The sequence below is a fragment of the Callithrix jacchus genome, chromosome 6 (genome assembly GCF_049354715.1).
Source record: "Callithrix jacchus isolate 240 chromosome 6, calJac240_pri, whole genome shotgun sequence".
In the NCBI taxonomy this organism is placed as follows: domain Eukaryota; kingdom Metazoa; phylum Chordata; class Mammalia; order Primates; family Cebidae; genus Callithrix; species Callithrix jacchus.
Genome location: NC_133507.1, coordinates 22,914,383 through 22,941,634, shown reverse-complemented (window position 1 = coordinate 22,941,634; position 27,252 = coordinate 22,914,383). Strand labels below are relative to the sequence as shown.

Below are 27,252 nucleotides of genomic sequence, written 5' to 3'. Positions count from 1 at the left end.
AAAACTAAGATAATTTATCATTTGGACACCTGCCTTACCAATTTTTTTTAATTACTAAAGGAATTTTGTAAATATGTAGATAAATATATGACTTAATAAATATATTTTTCTATTTTTTCTTTTTTAACAGATATGTTTGTATAAAGCACATTTATAATATTGTTAAATATGTTATATGTCTGTATCTATCTATAATACGTGTGATAACACAAGAGCAAGTATAGGGAAAAATAGATATATTAGAGAAAAGTTTTAATAGTTTACCAGAAATTTGTTAGTATTATTTTGAAAGATACTGTGAGAAGTTCAGATGCACACCATAATCTCTATAGTATCTACAAGAAAAGACAGGTATGAAAATGGCAAACTGAAATATTTAACACAAAGGAAAACAGTCAGCAAGAAACAGAAGAACAGAAAGACATGGGATAAATAGAAAGCAAGTAGCAAAAAATAGCTGACATAAATCCAGTCATGTCAATAATTACATTAAATGTGAAAGTGCCAAACTCTGCACTTAAATAGCATAGAATGTCAGAATGAAGTTTTAAAAATTAAACAATACACTGTCTAAAAAAGAAATATGTTTGATTTTAAAATATAGGTTGGAAGGAAGATAATGAAAATATATATCATGTAAACAGTGACTATAAAAGTGCTTGAATGGCTACATTGTTATAAAATTTTTAAAAAAGGAAGTATTACTAGAGGCAAAGAGGGCTATTTTATAATGATAAAAGTCTCATATCAAAATGATTTAAAAATTATAAATATATTCATACCTACCTCAGAGTTCCAAAATACATAAAGAAAAAAATTACAGACTGAAGAAAGAATTAGACAACTTAGCAATAACAGTTGAATATTTAAATAAGCTAATATCAGAGATTAATAGAAGAGCTAGATAGAAGATCAGCAAGTGTATAGACAGCTCAATTCTAGCAGCCAATTTACCTAACCAATGTATACAAAATATTCTACCAAATGACTGTAGAATACTTATTAAAGTACACATGAAGTATTCTTCAGGATAGAAAAAAAAGTCAGAAAATGTCTCAATAAATTTTTAAAAACTGTCATCACACCAAGTATCTTATCTGATCACAATTAAATATCCATTATAGAACCTCAATAACAACAAAATAAAATGCCAACTATTTGGAAAGCAAACAAACTTCTAAATAATCCAGAGGTTGACGGAGAAATCACGAAAGAAATTTAAAGATATATGAAATGGTACAAAGTAAAAGTCCAGCATATTAAAATTTATGGAATTCAGGAAGCAGTGCTTGAAGGGAAATCTTTACCTTTAAATACCTATATCTGAAAAAATGAGAAAGTTTTTAAATCAATAAACTAAACTCCCACCTTAAGAAACTAGAAAACAGCCAACTAACTTAAAAACAATGAATTAATAAATATATTAGAAATCAATGAAATAGAAAACAAATGCAATAGAGAAAATCAACAAAATAAAAAGTTCTTTGAAAAGATAAAGAAAATTCACAAGACTTTAGCTAGACCAATTAAGAAAGAACAAAAAGAGACACAAATTAACCAAAATCATGAAAAAGAAGACAACACCACTAACTTTACAGGAACTAAAATACTTATAAGAGAATTTTATGAACAACTTTATGAAACCAAATTAGATAACTCAGATGAAATAAATAAGTTCCTACAAAGATACAAATTAGCAAAACTGATGCAAAAATAAATTTTTAAAGTTTGAATAGCTTATACAAAAGCCTATACACAAATTTTTTCAGCAACATGATTTCCAACACTCAAAAACTAGAGACAATTCAAATATCCATGAACTGGAGAATGGATAAACAGAGAACATATACATAAAATGAGCTCTACTTTTCAATTAAATAGAATAGTATATTAATGCATACTACAATATGTACAAACCTCAATTATTATGCCTATTGAAGTTTAGGCTTAGAAAACACACATATTGTATGTTGTATTTGTATGAAATATTCAGAAAATGCAAATTTATGGAGATAGAAAGCATATTAATGGTTGACTGTGGCTGCTTATAGGAGAAGGGATTGACCATAAACAGGCTGTAGAGAATATTTGGGGAATAAAGAAAGTTTCTAAAAAACTGGATTGAGATAATAATTGTATAATTCCATATAAATTTACTAAAACTCATTGAATTATACATTTAAATGGAGTGGATTTTATGGTACATAAGTTATACTTTCATGAGCCAGTAAAAATAAGCAGCATTGATGATGTTGCATTTTTTCCCATTGCAACTAGTCAGGAGCTTATGATGTCCGGTTGTTTCATTATTTTGGTTGGTCACTTGTTTCAGGTGGTGTCTGCTAGATGTCTCCATTGTAAACATGCCTTCTGTGGTCTGAACGTCTGACTCCCCCCACATTCATCCGTTGAAATTCTAACCCCCAAGGTGGGGCCTTGAGGGGTAATTAGCTCTGAGGACAGAGCCCTCATGAATGCATTGAGCCCCCTTATAAAAGAAGCCTGAAGGAGCTTCTTTGCACTTTCTACCATGTAAAAACACAATGGGAACACATGCATAAACCAGAAAGCAGCCCTTACCACATGCCTAATCTTGATGTTCCTCCACCTCTAGAAGAAATAAATGGCTATGATTTATACACTAGGCAATCTTCAGTATTTTGTTATGGCAGCCTAGATAAACCGAGACAATATCTTTTTCATGCATAAGTAATAAGTAATCTGTGGAGCAGTATTTTGATACTATATGAATGCTCTATTTCTAACAAATGCTTGCTATCTCATTTTACCATTTCTTCTTCAGCTTCATTAGCTATCATCCTTCACTGAAATGAGCTCACTCTCCACTCCATTTTCTTTGCATATCACTATGGACACCTGTATTCTTTTCTATTCTATGTTATCATTTACCTGTCTCTATTTTATAGATGTATTGCCTTAATGCTGACCAGCTGGAGTCCCTTCAAGTTAGTTTCTTTTCCTTTTGACATGTCTTCATCAGTCTTTGAGCACTTCATTGCTTTCCAGAAAAGCAAGATGTTCCACATTCATCCTGTCCTTTTCCTGACCCAGCCATTTCTCCATGTGTTCCCGGTAGCTTTGGGTGGTTAATGGTGTTTAAAATCAGAAACAATATCTTCTTTATCCTCCCCCTCTCCACCCAGTTGGAACTCTAAAGAGTTGGTGAGTCCATAATAAATATTTCCAATAAATGCTGGTGAGATTAAATCTCATCATAATGATCTGGGAACACTTGAGAGTCCTGTGATGGATGTGTTGGTGAGCAAGAGGAGTCAAGGGGGTGGACTCAAGCTCTAGCTGGCATTGCTTCATCTGGTGGCCTCTGCAGGTCAATACATAGTCAGATTTATTCTCTTCAACTCTAAAAATAATTACCTACTTCTTAAGAGTTCTGGGAAAATTAATTTGCTAATGCCTTTAAAGAGGTTTGAAGATCAAAAGTTCTATGTATATGTTAATATTATTATTTTAAATGGTTCTCTTGCTCCTGATGGAAACTGAGATGGCTAAATCATGGTGTCATTGCAAAACCACTTACAATTCCTCATCACTTTAATGGCCAAGCGGTGCAAATGTGAATGGTGGCATTGAAGCAGCAACAAGCAAAATGCAGAATAGTAGGAGTGGCTCTTGAATCTCAAAATCCAGGGGTGCATTTAGTTGAACCAATATCCACGAACTCTCCACTATGCCTATCTACTAAGTGTAAACTATTAGGTAGGCACAGTTCCACTTTCTAATTTTATTTCTCTTCATTCCTCTCTGAAGTTATTACTTTTGAACTTGCAAAAATCTCCTGCAGAGACCAGATAAAAGTGTGTAAATCCGATAATTATGTTGCATTGAAGAGAAGCTGTCATGAGAAAACCTGGTTTTAACCTCTGCTAACAGTAAGATCTGACACTAGGTGAGGCAAGTCAGTTCTCTGTGACCCTGGTCAGTGGCCGCATTCAGAAGTCGTGATGCTGTGATCCTGGCTGTTGAGGCTATTGATGTTGCATGAAGAACTGCAGAGATCCACAGCAAGGGCCAGGATATAATGAACAAATGAGAGAAAGGGAGGCTGCACTGTGTGAACTATACAGGGTGATACTGCAGCCTCTATTAGTTGGTCTTTAGTTGCTCACTACCTACATATTCATGAGTATAGAGAAGTAACTGTGACTTGGGGCTATCAGATGTTTTACTAGTTTGTCTGTAAAGGCGGTTGTGATAATTCTACCCTTCCCTGTATGTACACCTATTTTGCAATGTGATCTTGCCACTTCTCCCATAGAAAATAGCAAAGAATGTTTTCCCTTTTCAGGAATCTGAACTGACCTTGTGATTTACTTTAATCCAGAAAATGAATTTTAATGAATATTGTGTGACTCCCAAACCTTGAATTTAAGAGATGTGTAGCTTCTGTTCTCACCTGTTGGACACTGAGACAACATGCTATAAGGACATCCAGAAAGAAAGGGCACATGGGGAGAGAGACCCAGCCATGGCAGCCTGTCCTGTCATTCTGCAGAGCTGAGCACCCCCATAGTATAAGTGACCTCTAACAAGACCAGTCCACCCCCTTGTCTCCTCTTCCTAATCCACCAAACCAACTCACAAAGTCATGAGAAGTGATAATTCATTGTTAAGTACTAGAATGGTGGAAAAAGAAAGCTAAGCCAATAACAGAAATATTTATTGAACATTACTATGGGTCAGTACTTATTCAGGCCTTTGAATGGTAATAACTCATAGAATCCTTTTAAGAAGCCTATGGGATAAGTACTATTTTTACTTGAATTTAACAGATGGTCAAACTGAGTTAGGCAGGGATTAACCAACTTGCCAGTGCTTTCACATACATTAAGTGGTGCAAATGGGATCCAATCACAGGTAGGTTTGATTTTGAAGGCTGCGTCTGGATACAATGCTACATATAGTAGGCATTTCCCCAGTGGCCTGGGGGCACCCTTAAGATGGCTGATTTTTTTCCAGGTAAATGAGCAGCATAATCTTTCACTCACTAAAGTCTGTCCAGCATCCCAATGTCAAAAGAAACCACTCATCCTCCTGTCAAAAGGTCATTGGACTGTGGGTGTATTTTAGACCTTTGAAAGACCATCATAGTGCTGAATGTTTATTCTGGATAACAGTCTTAAGTTATGAGAGGGCGCGGTCATAGGGTCCAGACGTGTAGTTCTGGGATAGAAATGAGAGCAGAACTTGTATCATCAAATGTGTTTGTTTGGGATTTCAGGACAGGTCACCTTAAAGTAGCAAGCTGGTTAGGCAGGGAACAGCCATGCAGTTTATCAGTGTACAGACCAAAGAGGGAGTCAAGGCTGTAACATGATCGTATCTGACAACAGTACAAATGAAGTGCCAAAAGAAATTACCTTTTATACACAGGTAGATAAACAATCTTCCGCCTTGCCTTCAGAAACGGGTCCAGGCATTCAAGAAGGAGAGACGCTAAAAAAGACGTGGCACTAATATGTCAAATCTGAACAATGAGTTTTTTGCTTAAGGCAATGACAAAACAGCTCCTGACAAAGAATGTAATTAACAACAGACAGGAATAATTGCAATGAGTAATGTCTCACTCTTCATTGAAATATCCATGAACATCATCTTATACACTATGAAAAACAGAATTACAGAACTGACCTGGACTGGAAATGTGAAGAAGCTACAGCTAGAGACTGGCTTATTTGGATAAGTTTCCACTATTTGTTAATCGAAGAAAATTACCATGAAGCATTTTTGTGTCTTCTGTAATATATCTTATTTTAAAATATTGGAATATTCTTTGAAGACTATCTAAACTTCTTAAGGAATTGCCGTGGTTGTATTTTTTAAACCTCTTACTATTGAGGATGTTACATTAAAGACTGAAAATACTTTCTCAGATAAAAATTGAAGATATGAGAAAAAAAATAGATGCATCAGCAAGGGTGTTTCCAGCCTACTATATATGTTGTGATTCTGTAATAACTAAGCAACCTTCTTGATTCTCCATATGAATATGCCTATGCAAAGAGATACATCTAGTTCAGCAAGGATTCTATGTGTCTATGACACACGTTCCTTTAGAATACCATATTCCATAAAAATCTTTGAAAATATTCACTTCAGAGAAGTGAATAAAAGTAATAGCAGCCAGGAGCTATTTAAGTATGCAGAGCTATTCAGTGCTTATTAATATATGCTAAGCAAAATATGAATAATATCTTACAGCTCACAGAACAACCTAATGAGGGAGGTAAATCTTATATTTTCGAAAAAAAAAAAAGAGGCTCAGAGAATAAGGAAGTTGCTGATGTTCAGAGCCAGGTACCACTTTGTCTCCAAAGCTCTTGCCTTTCTAGGATACGTGTAGGAAACTGGGCTCTTTAGCCCCACCCCAAACCAACACACCAGGTTCAGCTTCAGATACCTTGATCACTACAAGGCTCTCATTTTTCCATGCCTCCCCTCTGAGTCATCAAAACCATCAAGCCCTGTTTCGTTTTAGAGCCACTGTTTAAAAGAGTAGGAATATCAGTAGCAGCTTAGTCTACTGTCTTGAGAGATGTGAAATTATTTTTGTTTCTATATATTGAGGAACTGGCATATTATATCTTCTAGTTTTTCACTTTTAATCATTCACTTAATGTTTTTAATAGAACAACTATTATGTGCAAGGTGCTAGGCTATGTATTAAAGAATCAACAACAGACAAAATGTAAATGATGCTTGCCTTAGACAAAGAATTACAGAGATAAATACAGAACTAGAAATGTGTATTAAATCTTATGATGCTATAGAGCTGCACTGTCCAACACAGTAACCACTAGCCAACTGTGACTATTTAAATTTATTAGAATTAAATAAAATGAAAAATTATTCTGTCACACTAGCTACATTTTAAGCGCTCAATAGCTTCTTGTAGCTATTAGCTGCCAGATTGAAATGCACAGATATAGAACATTTCCATTATTGCAGAAAGTTCTATGGAACTACTCTTATCCTTGTCTTTTCTTCATATCATTTATAACTACTCTTTAGCTTACTTATATTTATCTCTGTTTGCTTCATGGCTATTTCACTAGAATGTAAACTTTTCCTTGCTGGAAATTTTATTTCCTTTTTGTTACTAGAGGTTTACTCTAAACTGTGGCTGGTTTATCTAGAGGTCAACATCCATCTATCCCTTGCTAGGTGCTTCCTTTACCTACAGGCCTTGACTGTGATTTGCTGGAGCAATGCTACTTGTTGGCCAAGGTCTTCACAACAGTGTCCCAAACTGTGCCTGGGCTCAATGCATGCTTTATTGACTAGCTTAGCTCCCTGCAAAAGTCATCCCTTGGAGTTGGTATTTTCCCCATCTCTCATTCTACTGATGCCATCCCTACTCCCTTCTGTTTCCTACTTGTAAGTTGTGCTGCATGACTCGCTTCTGAGCATATCTGAGTTGTGAAAGCCCTGCAGGCCCATTCCTGTGCTTCCCAATGGCACAGTGGGTTACATGAGTGAACCTCACATACATCTTATTATAAAAGCACATGAGCTGAACTTTCCACCTTAAACTCTTTTTGTCTCTTCAAGGACAAATGAGATGACTCTGCTCTGAGAAGCCCAAAGAAGAGGGCAGAGAATAGAAATCAATATAATGCTTAGAGAGATTCTCTAAGTACTTGCGCCCTGTGCCTGATGGAGGCTAAATAATGGCCTTCGTAGCTAACATGGATTGTGCTATACTGACTTGCTCAGTGTTTTTAGTAATTTGGACACTTGGTTTAAGATTTTAGGAAAACAATTTAGAAATACATAAAAACAGCAATAAAGCTGTCACAGCAATCTGACAGAGATAGATTAGATAGATAAATAATAGATATAGGTATAGATATAGACATATGTAGGTAGGGATGGATGGATAGATAGATGATAGAGATAGATTGATAGAAGATAGATATGGGTATAGGTATAAATAAATGGATATAGATATATGTAGGTAGGGATGGGTGAATAGATGATAGATATATACATAGATAGATAGATATAGGTATAGGTATATGGATATAAATATGTGTAGGTAGGGATGGATAGATAGATAAGATAGATAGATAGATGGATAGATACATAGATTCATTTATGCTCCTGTCCTCTTTTACCCTGCATTAGGAAGAATACACCCGTTTGCTTCTCAGCCTCCTCCCATCCATCCTGTGAACTCCCTCCAATGAGACTTTGGTAGATAAGCTCCTGTGCTCATATTAGATGCAACAAGGTCATAGCTAAACTTAGAAAGACCAGAAAGTTATTGGTAAGAAGCAAGGACATTATAACATAAGCTTCAGTAGCAATGAGAAGAAGGGCTTGAATGGGGAAGGAGACTTTGAGGTTACAGAGGGGGTGGGGGTATACATTAGGAGGGAGAAATAGAGGTTTGCACAAAGAAGATGTTATGTTTTGCTGCTTATCGGAAATATTTTTTTAAGTAAAGCAGTAAACGTTTATGTTTCTTTCCATTGTTTTTCTATGCTGAGCTGTGCTGGGATGAGGACACTAAAAGAGATTTACATAGGGGGTCCAAAGTGGCTCCCGCCGGAGCTCATGGTGCTCGCGAAGGCGAGGTCATCAGTTCAAGGCTAACCTGAGCAACCTGATTAGCTCAAACTGATTGGCAAAAAAAAAAAAAAAAAGATTTACATAGATGTATTTCTGATATTCAACAGATAATTTGACCAGGAAAATTAAAAGAAATTTTGAAAGAGAAAGTTACATATGTACCCAAGCCTTACTGGCAATATCAGAATTCGGGAGATATTAATGTTGCCATCAAATAGGAAAGGGATCAAGTAAACTATGGTTCTCAACTGGCTAGAGACAACCACCACCACTGCCACTACACCCTACTTAACCTTTACTGAATTTCTCCTTTGCACCATTTTTCTAAGCATTTTGCATATAATAACATTTTGTTTGCACAGTAACTTTATGAGGTAGGTGTTCACAGTTCATTTTCAGATGAGACTATTGAGACACGAAAAGTTAAGTAAATTAATTAAGGTCACCAAGCCAGTGAGTCTTATTCGGTGTCAGTGCTTTCTCAAACAATATTCCATACAACTGTTAATAGTGTGCCTGAGGACACGAGGCAATAAGAAAAGGATCCTTTATGACAAGCTATACGAAAATGCAGAACTAACTTTTTATGAGTTGTTATAACCACAGGCACTCACACGTGTGTGTGGATGTGAGCTGGACCTGGAAAGGAATTGTGTTCTGGCGATGCGCTTATGGCCCATCTACCCAAATCTGTTGAACTTTCATAATATTATAATATGACTTTTACAAACAGAAGCATGAAGCCAGGGTAATCATACAAATGCTAATTTAAAAGGCTATTCCAATTATTTACATTTCTTCCATGTGATTAACTTTATATATTTATAAATATATAAGCAAGGTTTTTCCTTGCTACTTTTCCTCTTTTAAAAATGTGTCACATACATCTTCTTCAAGAGGATTTTTTAAAGATGGTAATTAAATCCATGTATAAACATATGGTTATGTCTGGTTACAAAATTAATGTTAATATATGGCATGTAATCATCATCTAATTGGAATTATATAGCATGTGGTGACATAATTATAACATGTAATGATGGGAAGATCCTTATTTAAGCTGAGCGTAATGACTGCAGTTTGAATTAGATGATTCTTAAATTATAATTTCCTAGTTGCTTTAAGAGTCCCTCAGGGACAGGAACAGACTGAGCTATGTTTATTGTTAGGAAGAAAAAGGAAAACAATTTAAGTACCTAAGAAAATAAGGTAATCTGAAATGTGACGTTTCCTGTTTTAATCAGACAGAAAAGATAGGGCTTTAACTAAAGAATATTTTTATATTATTTGTTAAACAAAACTTGTTTTCAAGGTGTGACAAAAAAAAATGTGACTTTAAGATTCACCTCATTGGTCCACAGAGAGTATCCATAAATCACAGAATGGGGCACAGAGGGAAACACTGTCATCCTGGTGATGTTCACCCCCATCTACAAGTCACTTTACTCTCATCCCCCATGAGTTTTTTTTCTGCACCATGATACAAATGTCGTGTCCTTTGCAGAAAGTTCTGCTTTTGAAAAGGGCAAAACATGACATCCTCAAACTCGCAGCAATAATTGGAAGGAGAGACGCAAACTCCCTGTTGCTCTGGAGAAAGTGATGAAAGTTCCCGGGGCTCTGGCTAATGACAGGAAACACATAAGTGGACAGAGTATCAGGTAACAAGAAATGAGTCTGGGAGTAATAAAACAAATTAGGGAAGGGAAAATGTAAGCTGAACGTGGAAGTGTGTCTCTGAGCTGAGCTGTGAGAAGCGCAACAAGAGAAGAACTCTCTGAGCCGCCCACGTTTAATCAGTCCAAACACCATAGATTGAGATACTGGACATGAGAAGCGCAGTACCTGCTCAATGAGTAGCTATCAAACATGCAGGTTGTGGAATATTTTTGTTTTGCTTTGATGCCTTAAAAGCTGTAAGCATGCTTCAGCACTGGGGCTTGGGGGCTTTGGAGTGGGCATTCTTTATTTTTAAGTCGTTTTTGCTGAGTTTTTCTTTCTCTCTTTAAGAGAACTGTGAGAAACTCCATTGGGAAACTCATGATTCTGGCAGAGTCCTGTTTAGGAACTAAACACAAAGTTGCTGACGCCTTTGCTTTTTCTACTGGGAACTATTCCTGGAGGGTGGTAAGATGGGCTGTGTTTCCAGGGGTGTTAGAGTTGTGGCTCTGTCCCTAACCTTCTCTGTTAGCGTGGATGAACCACTGTATTCCTCTAAATTGTTTCCTCCTATTGTTAGGAAGAAATTGTGTGAATAAGGAAAGGTGTGAATACGGAAAGCTCTAAGCAATCTTGGATCAAAAAAACCACAGACCTTTCCTGTTAGAAGCCTCCGTGATTTGAATTCTAAGCCAACAGAAAGGGTAACCTTATTGGGAGGGACTGATGGTAGCTTCAGCCTCAATCAGGCTTGGGATTCCAGCCTCTGACTCTGTTTAATTCCTAACAACAGTATTCACTTAACCTGCAGGTTTGGGACAAATTAGAACACACCAAACCTGCAGAATAAAGTGGAATATGGCTTTTGGCTATGTTGAAGTAGGAATTGTCATGATTTTATAACCAGGTGAATCAGTCGTAATTTGGGGGCTCTTGTGGGCTTAAACCCACCAGGACAAACCCACCTAAGGAAGTGCAATTATTTATTTTTCCTTTGACCATTGTCTCAAAGAGGACCTGGAGGTCCTCCCTCAGGTCCTTATGGATTAGAAGAACCATCATTAGCCGAGGTCAGACCCTTATGCAAGCAACCAGGGAAGGGAGAAAGGGCATGTCCTCCAGGTTCCTTGGGGTGCAAAGGCTGAAAGAATGGGGGCTCTGAGCATTCTTGGTGGGCTGCTGTTCCCTGTTCTATCTGCCACAAAGACGGTCCTAGAAGCAGAAGTGGAACTGGGCTTGAGAAGGTTTAGAGGAAGGTGGTGTATGGCATATGGGTCTACCTCTTATTTATCCAGGCGTCCCGGTCCTGCCAGACCTAGCATAGTGGTGTCCCAATTACTATCCCAGATCAGCCCCTACTTATAGAATAGAGTGAACCCTGTATGCCCTTGAATTCCTCCCAGATTGTTCTGGGAGTTCCATTAGGTCTCTCTCAGGTTCTATGGACACTAACCTTTCTTGCAATCATTTTCCCTTCTTCTGATTTTATCACCAGCTTCTGGGGATTCCCCAGATTACAGTTCAAAGGCCAGCTTGTCTGCTCGGGAGTTAAGGGGTTCCTGCTGATGCTTCGCCCTTCAGGTATAAGAGGCACTTTGACCCTTCATCATTCTTCACCCCAGTGTCCTCTGATAGTTTGTTGTAGTGCAACAAACAGATGCACAGAAACACAGGCTGTACATACTTAGTTCTTTATGCACAGAGTAATGCCATTACTCTTTTGTGCAGTTGTCATATTCTTGTATTATAAGCCTTCCTATCCATCTGACCATCTACTTAAACTTGGGGGCGTAGCCTGGAAATCAATCTAAGACACATACTTTCCTTTAAGCCTAAAGTATCTCTAGTCTTGTGGGTGAACACTTGGTCTTTGGAACAAGCTCTATGCGTGAACTCAGGCATGGAGGCCCCTACTAGACTTCCCTGTGGCTCCCCAACCCACAATGAAGAAAACCTGAGAGTTCCAATAACAGGACTTAGGGCAGATTCTTGGTCTCCTAATACAAGGGTCAGAGCAAATGACAAAACTGCAAGTGGGTTGTATGTATTGACATGATGTTAGAATTGATTTCTTTACTGGGTATCAAGGTAAGTAGACTTTGTACACCCACTGGTGGTTGCAGATTTCCAAAACGAACCAGACTAGTTTTGCAACTCTCTTTTTTTTTTTTTTGAGACCAAGTTTCGCTCTTGTTACCCAGGCTGGAGTGCAATGGCGCGATCTCGGCTCACCACAACCTCCGCCTCCTGGGTTCAGGTAATTCTCCTGCCTCAGCCTCCTGAGTAGCTGGGATTACAGGCACGCGCCACCATGCCCAGCTAATTTTTTGTAATTTTAGTAGAGACGGGGTTTCACCATGTTGACCAGGATGGTCTCGATCTCTTGACCTCGCGATCCACCCGCCTCAGCCTCAAAGTGCTGGGATTACAGGCTTGAGCCACTGCGCCCGGCCCTAGTTTCACAACTCTTGAACTCCCCAAACAGAGTCCCCTGGGCCAGTTTGAGGCTATAAAAGCACTGGAGAAGTTAACGAGAGAGAATTTTGAAAGAGGATTTTTAGAGAAAGCTGTGGAATCTGTCAGTGCGTCTCCCTGCACTAAATCCCAGAGCCAAATCCAGGATTGGTTGGGAGGAAGGCCTTCTTACCTCAACTTTAGTGACAGGAGTTTGAAACAGGCACCTTGGAACATGATACGGATTCTGGCTGTAAGCAGACGAGGCAGTGAAGGAGAAAGAGAAAGGGTAGAAGAAAGAAGGAGCTGTAGGAGGAAAAAGGATTTCACATTAAAACAAGCTTTGGCAATCCAGTTTCTGAACAGAAACCATGTTTGCTACTTAAAATCACTTGTATGTCTGTCTCTGGTCTAAGAATGAATTGAATATTCTGGGATACCCGCTAAGTCAGCTGGAGACAGCAATCAAGTTAAGTTGCTAGACAAACTAAACATGTCCTGACCTTACTTGCAAGAAGCTTATGTTGTAAAACAGGGAAAATTGATGATAAATCATTAGCTTCTTATATACATGGATAACACGCTGAGGGAGGATGGACCAGGGTTTGAATTCTGCCCCTGTTGTAGTAAATATCTTATCTTCCCCAAACTCAGTTCATCCATATGTCAGAGATTTCAATGCCTCCTGTGTTTGGTTATCATGAGGACTTCGTGAACCATATTAGCAAAGTGCAATCGCTTAATCCAACATCTGGCGTATAGCTAGGTGGTCAACAAATGTGATTTCTCTTTCTCTTTTCTTTTTCTTTTTCTTTTTTGAGACAGAGTCTCACACTGTTGTCCAGGCTAAAGTGCAGTGGCGCAGTCTAAGCTCACTACAACCTCCAACTCCCGGGTTCAAGCAATTCTCCTGCCTCAGCCTCCTGAGTAGCTGGGATTACAGGTGCAAGTCACCACGCCTGGCTAATTTTATGTTTTTGGTAGAGATGGGGTTTCTCCATATTGGTCAGGCTGGTCTCAAACTCCCGACCTCGTGATCCACCCACCTGAGCCTCCCAAAGTGCTCGGATGGCAAGCGTGAGCAGCCGTGCCCGGCCTCTGTTTTCATAGTAAAGGAAAGGGGAATTTTTTTGTATCAAAGATCTTGCTGGAGAGTGCTTGAGCATCATTGAGTTCTTAGAATAACCTAAGGCTGAAAGGTTATTACTTAGGAATCATTTAATGTCATATAATTAGATGAAACCTATGAATTAGAATGTGAATAAGCACAAATGTGAATGTAAAACCCAGCCTTATGGGAAAAAGACATCTGTCCTCATAAGCTTTCTCAGTTAAGAAAGAAGGTTGTCTCAGAACTTCTGTTTAAAAGCTAATAATGAATATATAAGGAGCTCAAACTATTTAATTCTGTTTTAAAGGCTGACTGAAATATATAAGGAGCTCAAACAACTTTACAGAAAAATAAAAGATCTAATAATCTGATCAAAATATGGGCAAAAGATTTAAATAAATGGATAGATATTAAGTCTAACCATTTTCTTTTCTTTTCTTTTCTTTTTTTTTTTTTTGAGACAGAGTTTCGTTCTTGTTACCCAGGCTGGAGTGCAATGGCGCGATCTAGGCTCACCGCCACCTCCACCTCCTGGGTTCAGGCAATTCTCCTGCCTCAGCCTCCTGAGCAGCTGGGATTACAGGCACGTGCCACCGTGCCCAGCTAATTTTTTATATTTTTAGTAGAGACGGGGTTTCACCATGTTGACCAGGATGGTCTCGATCTCTTGACTTCGTGATCCACCCGCCTCGGCCTCCCAAAGTACTGGGATTACATACAGGCTTGAGCCACCGTGCCTGGCCAAGTCTAACCATTTTCTTTCCAGGTGGCCTTATTTCCTCCACCTGCACAGATGGAGAAACTGTGTTACAGCCAGGTCCAGGCACTTGTGAAGTGGCAGAAGCAGCTTTTGAATTCAGATAAGTCTATGCACTAATCTGCTAGGTACAGACCTGCCTTTTGAGACACATTGAGCCAAGACTGGCTTTGTCTAGTGTGCCAAATGAACAAGGCCTTGGAAAATTGCTTAGCAGTGACAGTCACGTCTCAGGAACGGCTGCTGAATATGAACAGAGACTGCCAGACAGCTGCTTCCTGATCTAATGGCCTCCCTTTCTAAGGGCTGTCTTTCACATCTACTACGTGGATCACATTCAAAAGCAGGTCTATGCTTCTTCTGGATACAGCAGTTACCTGGAATACAGAAAAATATTCAGGTCTTTATTGCCATCATAAATTACTTGAGACCTTGTGAAAGGCTGAGGATGTCGCCAAGCAGGAAACTGTCAATACACCATCAAAGGCTCCCCACCCCATCCCGGCCCCTCATCTGTGCCTTGATTATTGTTCTGTAAAACCAGTAAAAAAAAAAAGTTTAAGTTTAAAAGTGAAGCAAAATAATACCACCTAAATGTATGTCTCTGTGTGTATGTTTAATATATCAATTTATAGTCAAAAGCTAGAAATTATCTACCAAGGAGGCAACTTATACAGTTATTTTTTTGTCCCTAAAGGAAAAACTGCATGCCTTCTCACAGAATAGCACAATTTTGCAATGTGATTGTTTTATTTTAGGCCATTTGTGCAACAAATAAAATATTTTTAAATCAACCAGAAACAAGTCAGTAGTATTAAAAAATAGAATCTATTAGTTACATGCCTCATTTAAAAAGGCTAAATTGTTGGTGGACAGTTTGAGGGTAATAGTGGCATGGAAACACTTGCTCTGGATAGTTGATCACAATTTTATATTTTAATTCTATACAAGATTAGTTGTTATTTTGATTTGTCCAACTCTAATATCATTGAATATTAAATCCTTCACCATTTTCTATTTCTCATTTTTTATTTTGATAATGATGAAGATTTTAAAAATGAAAATGCCATTCAGAAACAGGACTGTCTTTCCTATGTTGTTGATACAGTTTTCTACTCTATAATTTTTACTATATTCCACATGTGTAACTAATGATGTTTGTAAATTGCTCATTGATTCATTCATTAAAAATATATTTATTGAGCCAGGAATATATGTCAAGAGCTATATTAGCTGCAGGGGGACAAAATGATGAGCAAAATGGTCATATTTCCTGTTTTAAAGAAGCTTATGGTCTTGAGCAAGTATTAGCAAAGCTTTTCTATCAAGAGCCAGGTATTTTAGTCATACTGTCTCTGTTGCAACTACCTAACGCTGCTGTTACAGTGTGAAAGCAACCATGAACAATATGCAAATGAGTTAACGTGGCTATGTTCCAGTAACACTTAATTTTGCAAAAACAGACGGTGAGCTGGATTTGACCCCAGGGCTATAGTTATCCAATCCCTGGTCTAGAAAGGAAAGTAAATATTTATCAAATAATCAGACAGATTATTTGCCATGGTAAGTTTGCTAGTTGTAATTCACAAGTGGCTTAAGGGCCATGAATGAGAGCTGCCTTTCCCTGTAAGCATGGGCAATAGACTGGTTCCTAGTGGACAAAAAGGTCAGAGAAGTATCTCCTGGGAGAAGAACAACTGAGCTTAGGTTTGAATCAAGAAGTAGATGTTAATGTGGTAAAGAGTGAAAGGAATAGTGTTGCATGCAGTGGGAACAGCATGTGCCTTATGATGCAAAGGTATTCTAGCTTTAGGGAGTAAAGGAGTGACTCACTACAGTGATTGAAACAAAGCAAACAGGAGGGAGTGCCCTAAAAAATGGATACATGAACAGAGCTTTTCAAAAGACTAGATATTCAACATGCTAAAGTGAAGAGTGTTTTTTTAGTTCTCCCCAAAGAGCCAGCTCTCACATTCCATTTGTAAATCTGGACTGGGAGCTCAAAGCTAAGGTCACTTTCCCCAAACCAAAGCAAGGCTGTATGGTTCAGTCATGTATCTCCTGAGGGTGGAAACTCGGCCTTAACTGACTTTCCTGCTGTGGGTGGACACATGGCTGGAGGCAGTGAAGGATAAAGGAGCCAAGTTGGGGGGCAATTGGAAGACTCCACTAGAGTCTCGGCTTCCCCATGTGATCTTCATGAAATCATGAATACTCATGATATAACAACATTTAGAGATCATCCAGCTTTGCAATTTTCACCTTGTATTTCCAGGATCCCCAGATTTCTGCAAAAATACTCTGGAGAGCCTGGGTAGGTGGGGAAAAACCTGAGCAACCAGGGTTTCAAATTATTCTGCTCCATTATGATCTATGAAAAGATAATTGAATCCTGGATAAGATTCCACATTCATAAAGGTGGCAGAGGGGAGGAAAAAAAAGTTTGAAATCTATTACCCTATAGACACTTCTATTACATTATAAACACCTCCCGTGAAAACAAACCAGTTCCCCTCACTTTCCATCACACTTGCTGCTGCTCACCTTGAACTACACCTCCTGTCTGATTTCTTATGCAAGGTTCTGGACATCCAGAAGAAAAAGCTCCTCCTGGGAGATTTTCTCAGATGGTCTTTGGCTGCATTGGTGCCTCTTGGGAAAACCTGGGGCTTCTACTGACCAGCCATACATTGTGCACCATAGCCTGTCTTCCAAAATAGGTATCAATCAACCCCCTCCCCTTCTTCTGCCCAGGCCTATGGTTCCATTCAAGAGCATTAGCTGGGTAAATGAAGCAACTCTGCAGACAATGAACTGCCAAATGTAAATGGGACGTGGAAACTGAAATGTCCTATTATACCTAACTCAATTATTTCTTTCAACTTTTATTTTAGATTTGGGGGTACATGTGCAGGTTGGTTATCTGAGCATTTTGTGTGATGCTGAGGTTTAGGGTCTGAATGCTCCTGTCACCCAGGTACTTAGCAGAGTACCTAACAGTTTTAAAACCCTTTCCTTCCCTCCCTCTTACCTCCAGTAGTTCTTCAGTTTTCATTGTTCCCATCATTATATCCATGAGTACCCAATATTTAGTTGTCACTTACAAGTGAAAACATGTGGTACTTGGTTTTCTCTTTCACCATTAATTCTCTTAAGATAATGGCCTCCTGATGCATTCGTGTTGCTGCCAAGAACATGGTTTTATTCTTTTTTATGGCTGTATAGTATTCCATAGTATATATGTGCTACATGGGCTTTATCCAATCACCTAAGTTGATTTTCATGACTTTGCTACTGTGAATAGTGCTGCAATGAACATATAAGTGCATGTGTCTTTTGGTAGAATAATTTGTTTTCTTTTGAATATATACCCAGTAACGAGATTCCTGGGTTCAATGGTAGTTCTGTTTTAAATTCCCTGAGAAATCTCCAAATTGCTTTCCATAGTAGCTGAACTAATTTACATTCCCACCAGCAGTGCATAAGTGTTATCTTTTCTCAGCAGTCTCACAAGCCTGTTGTTTTGTGAGTTTTTAATAGTAGCCATTCTGACTGGTGTGAGATGGTATTTCGTAGTGATTATGATTTACGTTTCTCTGATACTTAGTGATGTAAAACTTTTTTCATGTTTGTTGACCACTTGTATAACTTCTTTTGAGAAGTGTCTGTTCATGTCCTTTGCCCATTTTTGATGGGTTATTTGTTTATTGCTTGTTTAATTGTTTAGGTTTCTTGTAGTTTCTGGATATTAGACCTTTGTCAGATGCATTATTTGTAAAAATTTTCTCCCTTTCTGTAGGTTATCTGTTTGCTCTGTTGATAGTTTCTTTTGTGCACAAGACCTATTTACTTTAATTGAGTTCCACTTGTCAATTTTTGTTTTTGTTGTAATTGCTTTTGAGGACTTAGTCATTCATTATTTCCCAAGGCAGATATCCAGAATGGTGTTTCCTAGGTTTTCTTCTAGAATTCTTATAGTTTAAATTTTTAATCAATCTAGGGTTAAATTTGGATATGTTGAAAGGTAAGGATACAGCTTTATTCTTCTGCATATGGCTGGCTGGCCAGCTATCGCAGCACTATCAATTAAATACAGAGCATATTCCTTATTGCTTATTTTTGTTGACTTTTTGAAGATCAGATGGTCATATGGGTGTGGCTTTCTTTTTGGGTTTTCTCTTCTCTTTCATAGGTCTGTGTGTCTGTTTTTGTTCCACTTCCATCCTATTTTGGATAATTTGTGGATGCTATAAATCTATACCTAAAAAACCCTAAAGCCTTCACCAATCAGCCATCAGACATGAGTTCTAGGCTCCAGAAACTTATTAATAACTTTGGTAAAATTTTAGGATACATATTGATGTATAAAAATCAGTAGAATGTCTATACACCAATTACATTCAATCTGAGAGCCAAACAAAAAAAATGCAATCCCATTTAAAGTAGCCATAACCAGAAGAAAATACCTAGGAATGCATTTAACCAATGTGAAAGATCTCTCTGAAGAGAGCACTGCTAAGAGATATAGTAGGTGAAACAAACAAATGGAGAAACATTCCATGTTCATGGTTTGGAATAATCAATAACGTTAAAATAGCCATACTACCCAAAGCAGTCTACAGTTTTTCAACATTATTTCTCTCAAACTACCAACATCATTTTTCACAGGATGAGAAAAAACTTGATTTTCTATTCTTTTCTTCAGTGTGGCTCTAGGGTTCGATTTTAAAATTCAAAAGTTACTGTTATTTTAAAGTGGGATAACTTCTACTGGAATCAATAGGGCTGCATTGTTATCTGCCTCCTCATTCTATTGCTGTTCTTCCCCCCCCCCCCAAAAACAGCGTCTCAGTCTGTCTCCCAGGCTGGAGTGCAGTGGTGAAATCTTAGCTCACTGCAACGACTGCCTCACAGGTTCAAGCAATTCTCCAGCCTCAGCCTCCTAAGAGACTGGGACTACAGGTATGCACCACCATGCCTGGCTAATTTTTGTATTTTTAGTAGAGGCGGGGTTCCACCACATTGGCCAGGCTGGTCTCGAACTCCTGACCTCAGATGATCCACCCACCTCAGCCTCCCAAAGTACTGGGATTTCGTGAGCTACCATTCCTGGCCTCCATTGCTTTTTAATGCCATTCCATGTTATAGTTGCCATTCCTATCACAATTTTTCTTATGTGCCCCTTGAATTCAGTTTGTTGCTTCCAGACCCATGTCTTTTGCTGCACAGTCTGCCAATTCTTGCCTCTACTTATTTAATGCCAACATCAAACAGAATCTGGTAAATAAAGGAGCAAATTCATTCCTCATTTCTGAGGTTGGGCTTAGCTGTGTTAAGCCTATTGTGTTCCAATTTGGAAATGTAATAAATCTAACTACACTTTTCCCAACATAGCCTTTGGATCCCTATTGGCAAATGTTTCATCAAACAAGCTGCAAACGGTTTTGACTGCTAAACATTTCCAAAGTGGATGTTCCAAGGGCTTTTTAGCCAGAAACTACCTCAGAAAAGTGATGGCCAAAGTGCACAGGTGACTCAGCGATTTTAGCTACTTGGTAACATTCTAAATGTATACAACCTTATTCTCTAGTTCTTCAACTGAGCATATGGGAGAGAGACACAAGATGTCCAAACAGCCACTCCCCTTAAAATCCCCATGTGTATGAACTCATAAAGCCCCACGTCCCTTTTTCAGGCTGGAATTCTGCATTTCAGCTTTGCTGTTGGCAGCAAAACACAGTCAGGTCCCCACAACTGGTTCCCAAATGTGATGTGCTCTTCTTTGGTCATGGAATTGCACTGGATCGTTATGATAAAAAGTGTGTGCTATTTGGATTCTCAGAAGACAATATTATAAAACTTGTCAAATTTTATGTGAGTTGATTATACATTTATCCATTACTCTTCCACTGCCCTCAAACAAGAATAAGAAGAGAAAAAAAAACTTTTTGATTAAGTTTTGAAATAATTGTCCATATGGGTGTTCTTTTTGATTTATGAGACCAATTTCAAATTGCAAAGCTTCAGAGTAAAGAGAATATAGATGTACTTTGTAGAAAAGCAAAAAGGCAGAATGAGAGCTGTAGTCTGGAAGAATTTTTAAACTGCTGCTAATGGGAAAAATGAAATGAGGCGTGTTCTTGAGATTATTCTTTAAAGACAGAGCCTTCTAATGCCTATAGAAATGTGTATTGCAGAGACCAGAAAAGTGGATTTACTTGTTGTATAATAATCTACATTTTCTATAAGTATAAATCTCTTATGTGGTAGCATTCATATTTAGAAAGGCTTCAGTATGGTACTTTTGAATGCAACAAGATATTACATGGCAGAGAAATTCACAAGGGGTTTGTTGATGCTAAAAAATCAAGATACAAAAATGTACACTGAATTAATGAAAAAATGCCATTTAAAAATTGGAAAGAATATACCAAGCATTTTGCATGCATTTTCAAAATCTGGTCATCCTCTTTACATAATAAGGAACACTAAAGGCCAGTAGTGTGTTGGAGTCAACTTTCACTAAATCATGATGGCTAATTTTTAATTTCTAGGGATCTCGTGAAGTAGTTGCTGAACTTAACCATTATTTTAAGAAACATAAGTATTTAATAAACTCACTATTAATACTTTATAATAACACAAAACAATACTCAAAATTTATCAGTTTCAATTTTTCTTATATTTTTGTCCTTAAATTTACTTATAGTTATAATTACTGTATGGTGTGAAGATTATAGATTGATATAATACTGTGCATCTCTCCCTACCTTCACATTCAGTGGGACTGTCACTTGAAATAGACCACAGTAAGAATTTTTACACCACCAAAATCAGCAAATAATGTAAACTATAGCTCAATTCATTATTTTGTTGTTTGTCTAGACCTAAGATATTTATGGAAAAAATGTTTATGAGGCAGATATAACTTAAGAGAAGGAGGCCAGGTACAGTGGCTCATACCTGTAATCCTAGCATTTTGGAAGGCCAAGGTGGGAGGATTGCTTGAAGCAATCAGGAGTTCTAGACCAGGCTGAGAAACACAGCCTAAAAAAAAATTTTAAATTAGCTTGGCACAATGGCACACACCTACAGTCCCAGCTACTTGGGAGACTGAGGCAGGAGGATGGCTTGAGCCCAGGTATTCGAGTCTTCAGTGAACTGTGATTGTAACACTACACTCCAGCTTGGATGACAGAGTAAGACCCCATCCTTGCCTTAAAAAAAAAAAAAAAAAAAAAAAGAGGATTGTGTTCACAGCTATTAAATTGTGAACAGCACAAAAATTCTTTCAGAAACTATTCTTTCAGTAATCAGAAATTATTATTTGATTTGGAAAAAGCATCACATAGGTCACTAATAAGTGATATTATTTCACTAATTAGTGGAATTCTCACGTGTGCCTTTGTTGTTTCACTGTTATCTTATTGTAAATGTAAACTAAACTGCAACAGAGATTCATTTCAGAACTACAGTCACTCAGTCAATCCCAACCACAGTTTAGCTGTGAGTATAAGAGAAGGCAAAAATCAATGAAACAGTTCTGCAATTAACAATTGGCTATAGGAAATTATACTATAGAGTATTATATATTATATTTATAAAATGTATGCTACACATCTTTCATAGCAGTAAAATATATGACAAATTGGTGTGCGTATATTTTCAAAACACTTACCAGCACATGACTGAGTAGGGCTCAGAGACTCTCTTCCCTGAGGTCACACAGTGAGTATTATGAAACTGAGGCTGGTGATAGGGAATAGCATCTATCAGAGAAAGTGGAAAATGTCGATGACCCAGGAGCTTCTGCAACTCTTTCTTTAAACTCACCTCTGCTTTCTATGCAATCTCCTGTTTGTTTTCTTCTGACTGTTTCTGGGAAGGTTGGTCTGACAAAACCCACCTCAATACCATCCCTCCTTCTTTAGATTATGTAATTAAACATGTACAAGACTAACCAAAACACGTGTATGTGGATCTTTCATCAATTACATTTCCAAGCCCCGCCATTGTCAGCCCTCTGCCTCCCTTTCCTGTAAAACATAGGCTGAAGTTTTAAAGAAATCATTCTCTTGCCTGCTCCCCCCGCACCCTTCCCTTTTTTTTTGAGATGGAATCTCGCTGTGTCGCCAGGCTGGAGTACAGTGGTACAATCTTGGCTCACTGCAACCTTGCCTCCTGAGTAGCTGGGATTACAGGCTTGTGCCACCACACCCAGGTAATTTTTAGTAGAGATGGGGTTTCACCATGTTGGCCAGGATGGTCTTCATCTCTTGACCTCCTGATCCACCCTCTTGGCCTCCCAAAGTGCTGGAATTACAGGTGTGAGCCACCGCAACCGGCCCTCTTGCCTTTTTTTTTGAGACGGAGTCTTACCTTGTCACCAGGCTGGAGTGCAGTGGCTCAATCTCGGCTTACTGCAATCTTCACCTCCCAGGTTCCAGCAATTCTCCTGTCTTAGCCTCCCCAATATCTGGGATTACAGGTGTCTGCCACCATGCCTGGCTAGTTTTTGTATTTTCGGTAGAGATGGGGTTTCACTATGTTGGCCAGGCTGGTCTCGACCTCCTGACCCTGTGATCTACCCAACTTGGACTCCCAAAGTGCGGGGATTACAGGCATGAGCCACGGCACCTGGCCCCTCTTGCCCTTTTTAAAGGAATGTCACTTTCAGACAAAACATGCTCTTCAGTAGTTCACTAGCTAGCACTAGTGGGAGTGCTAGCACTTAGAATAGGCACATGACCACTTTTATCTGAAGGTTTTTTCTTGCTGTATAACAGCCATAAAATAAAAATTTTACATTTTTTATAGAACTTTAAGCTTTACAATGTATTTACGACCACTGCGTCTTTTGATCCTCATAACAGTAGTGAGATATGTAGGATAGATTTCATTTAACCCAAGAGGAACTTGAAACTCAGCAAGACTAAGCAAGTATCTATGATTATTGCCCTATCATATTGTAACTCAGGTTTTATTTTTCATCATCACAGCACCAAATACCCTGAAGTGGAAATGTAAAAACAAAACAAAACAAAACAAAAAAAAAACCCTAAGGTTTATTGGGCAAAGCAAGGCAATAAAGAAAATTACAGAGTCCAGATAAATTGAACAGCAAATGCCCATCAGTTTCTCATTACAGACACAGAAGAGCTAGGAAAGGAGAGAAAAGGCATTGGAGACAAAAGTTAGTTCCTTGCAAATGATTTTTCTCAAAGAAATAAAGATTTCATCTACCTGAAAAATCACATCAGTTCTTGATATAAATTCGCAGCACCAATGAGCTGATATTTCATTATAGATAAGAAAAATGAAAAGTCATTGGAAATGTAATATGTATTAATATTAGCTCACCTCTATGAGCAGTTACCATGTGCCAGACATTTTACCAAGTGTTTTAATTCAATTACTCATTAACTTCTCAAAATAATCCTGTGAGACAGCACTGTGGTCATTCTAGTCTATAGGTGAGAAAACCGAGCCTTAGAGTTAAATAAATTTTCTAAATTTTCTCAGGTAAATGTCCAGAAACTTTGATTTGAACCCAGGTTTGTCAAACTCCAAAACCTGTACTCTTAACCCCTATGCTAATCCAGAGATAAAGTGGATTGCCTGTTGCTATCCATCTTGAGGCATTTTACAGCTGCTGCTTCTGCTCGAAAAGCCTATGTTTACTTGATACAGGATTACGTAACTCCAAGAGCAATGTAAGCTTAGACTCTAGCTCTGGGCATCAGTGCAGACTAACAGAGGAACCCCAGCTTGCCATGGATTGGCTGTGCTTCTTTGGGCACATGGCATTGTCTCTGAACCAGCTTCTTTATGATAATGACAGGTAAACTTCTGCAAGGGCTCATTGGAATAAAATGTATTAAATTACCTCATACTCAAATGTCTGAGGTACTCAGTAAATACTACTGCATCCTTGCACATTTTGGTTTTACATCATAGGAATGCTCCACCAGGAACATTCAAATAAAATTCCCTCAGTGTGAGCTGGACCCCAAGCAGAATACATGTGTGTGGGAGAGATACACAGAAAGGGAGAGAGCAGATGTCTATTGCTTTCCATATCCCACATCTCACTATCATGGAAATGGCACTGTATGGGTGTACATGTGAGCCCTCAGAGGTAATTCTGTGCATTTATCCTCATTTCTCCACCCAAGGCCTCTCAATGATCTGAGGACCCATAAGGGCCTCCATGGCTATGAGTTTTAAAGGTTATTAAAACTAAACATCTTTCACTTTCACCATCCTGTCTTCTTTCCAAAAGGAATTTTCCTCTGCTTTATTTCCTCCAGCGTGCTCTTGATTCTCTGCTTTCTGATGGGGAATTTAATTAATGCATCCTAATGAAAAAGAGAAATCAATGTGAACGTGAGTTAGCAGGCTGAAATTCAGGCCACTGCTATCCCTCATGTAGATTGCTGCTTCATTTTTTCCACTTGGTTTATTGACTTTCAGCCTTTCCCCGCTTCCAGTTCATTCCACATGGTGATCTTCCTAAAACTCAGATACCATCTTGCCCCTCTACAGCAAACATTTCTTCATTGGCACTTCAGGTCATCAAAGGAAATTCCAAACTGCATTGAAAACCTCCCATTGTCCTTCAAGCTCTAGTACCTGATCAGTTTTTCAGCTCTACATCTCCCTGTCCCCCATCCTGCTGTGCTCCAGTACCTCCTGCAAATGCTGCCCCCAGGAACTCTCTGGATTGTACCTCCTGCATGCTAATTTAGTCATCTCCAAAATTCCTATTATCAAAAAATAGTTATTTTGAAAAGGGATCTTGGGCACATACTTCTAGTGTTACTTAGTACAGATATTATAAAAATAGAGTTTTAGGCTGGGCGCGGTGGCTCACGCCTGTAATCCCAGCACTTTGGGAGGCCGAGGCAGGTAGATCACGAGGTGAAGAGATCGAGACCATCCTGGTCAACATGGTGAAACCCCGTCTCTACTAAAAATACAAAAACTTAGCTGGGCATGGTGGTGCGTGCCTGTAATCCCAGCTACTCAGGAGGCTGAGGCAGGAGAATTGCCTGATCCCAGGAGGCGGAGGTTGCGGTGAGCCGAGATCACGCCATTGCACTCCAGCCTAGGTAACAAGAGCGAAACTCCGTCTCAAAAAAAAATAGAGTTTTATATGGAAAACTGTAAAGATAGAGAAACAATAAAGTACATATAATCCAAGTTCTCCCATCCTACAGAAAGGTATGATCAGGTTACACAAAGCTAAAGTAGATGCATCATGGCAAATGATCCAGTAGCATGGTTATGCCTACACTCCCTACCACAAATAAAGTCTTCTATATATTTGTAGGGGGACTGTGCAGGGAATATCTGTGTGACTATACAACTGTGGAAAAATTACCTTGCTAGAAGGAGGGACTATGTGAAGCCCAGTAGCTAGAATCAGCTTTTTCTTTCCTTGAGCTATTTTGCAGCTGCTGAGCCAGCTTCCACTAAAGTACTAAAAGGGCGAGTAAAATGAGGACCATCCAGATTTGCCTCTCTTTGCCAAAATAATTCTCAAAGATGCTCATCAAATCCCTACCGGAGTCTTTCTGAATTACATAATCATCGTGAAGTCTTGATGATAACGTCTAATATCTATAGTCTAAAACTTACAGATGTCTTAACTCATACAATTCTTCCAATAATTCTAGAGAGGAGAAACTATTAGGGAGACTAGACGGGAAATTAGATGGGAAACTAGAACTTAATAAAACGTCAAAATTCTCTCAGCGTCTCACAGCTGGTAAGCAGTTCAGCTGGCATTGGCACCAAGCCAGAAACTAAAACTAACTACTCTGATCCATGACTTCCGAAGAGTTCCATCAAAAATAAATTATAGTTATAATGATATGATGTGTTAGTATCAGTAGCTTAAAATATTTTTTAAAAATCTTCATCAAATTTGTGGTTTTAAAACTACAATGTATATAGAAATGACACAAAAATGCAAATTTTAGGGCACCACACCAAAGAAGGTTTTAGATAGGCCTAGAAATCTTCCTTTTAAAAAGATTCTTCAGTGATCTTTATTGAGATGGGTCTCCATCCACACTTTGAGAGACGTTAATCTAGCTGCTATGTATAGCATTTAAAACCATTAGGCACGTGGTCACTAAAATGTATGCTTGATATCATTCTACTAAAAATAAAACTGAGCACTGGACAGCGAACTATGACTATTATTAACTTATCTCTACCACGTTGTAGATTTTACTTTCACCGTTTTTATTTACAGCAACTGTAACGTCTGTAAGAGAGGGTTATGTATGTTCAATATAGGTAAATAGTATAGTACCTATTATGTGAAAGGCACTTCAATCCATTATGTCTAACCTTCAAGTCAGCATGATGGTTCCTATAAGTTAGAAAATTGAGGTTCAGAGACATTAAGAAATGTCTCCACATCATGCAGTTCATAAATGCCAAAATTGAGATTTAGATACCGGTTTAGCAAATTGAGTAGCCAATATTGTTTCCCCAAAGCACAGTTTTTCCCAGTCAAGTCTTCAAATCTGTTGAGTTGTTTCATGACCTCTCACAGGTAACTCGAGTCTAAGTTCTTAAAGAGGGAGCCAGGGGTAAAATATTGGCTTCATCTTAGCAAGTCCTCTTCAAGATATGTATGTATTTA

General features: G+C 38.4%; 1 long non-coding RNA gene and 1 pseudogene across 1 annotated transcript in view; both read right to left on the bottom strand.

Moving 5' to 3' along the window:
* Positions 1-27,252, bottom strand: part of LOC144576746 (uncharacterized) — a 62,296-nt gene that overhangs the window by 21,656 nt on the left and 13,388 nt on the right. The window lies entirely within an intron of this gene.
* LOC100396920 (mitochondrial-processing peptidase subunit alpha-like) overlaps positions 1-27,252 on the bottom strand; it is a 53,379-nt pseudogene that overhangs the window by 13,061 nt on the left and 13,066 nt on the right.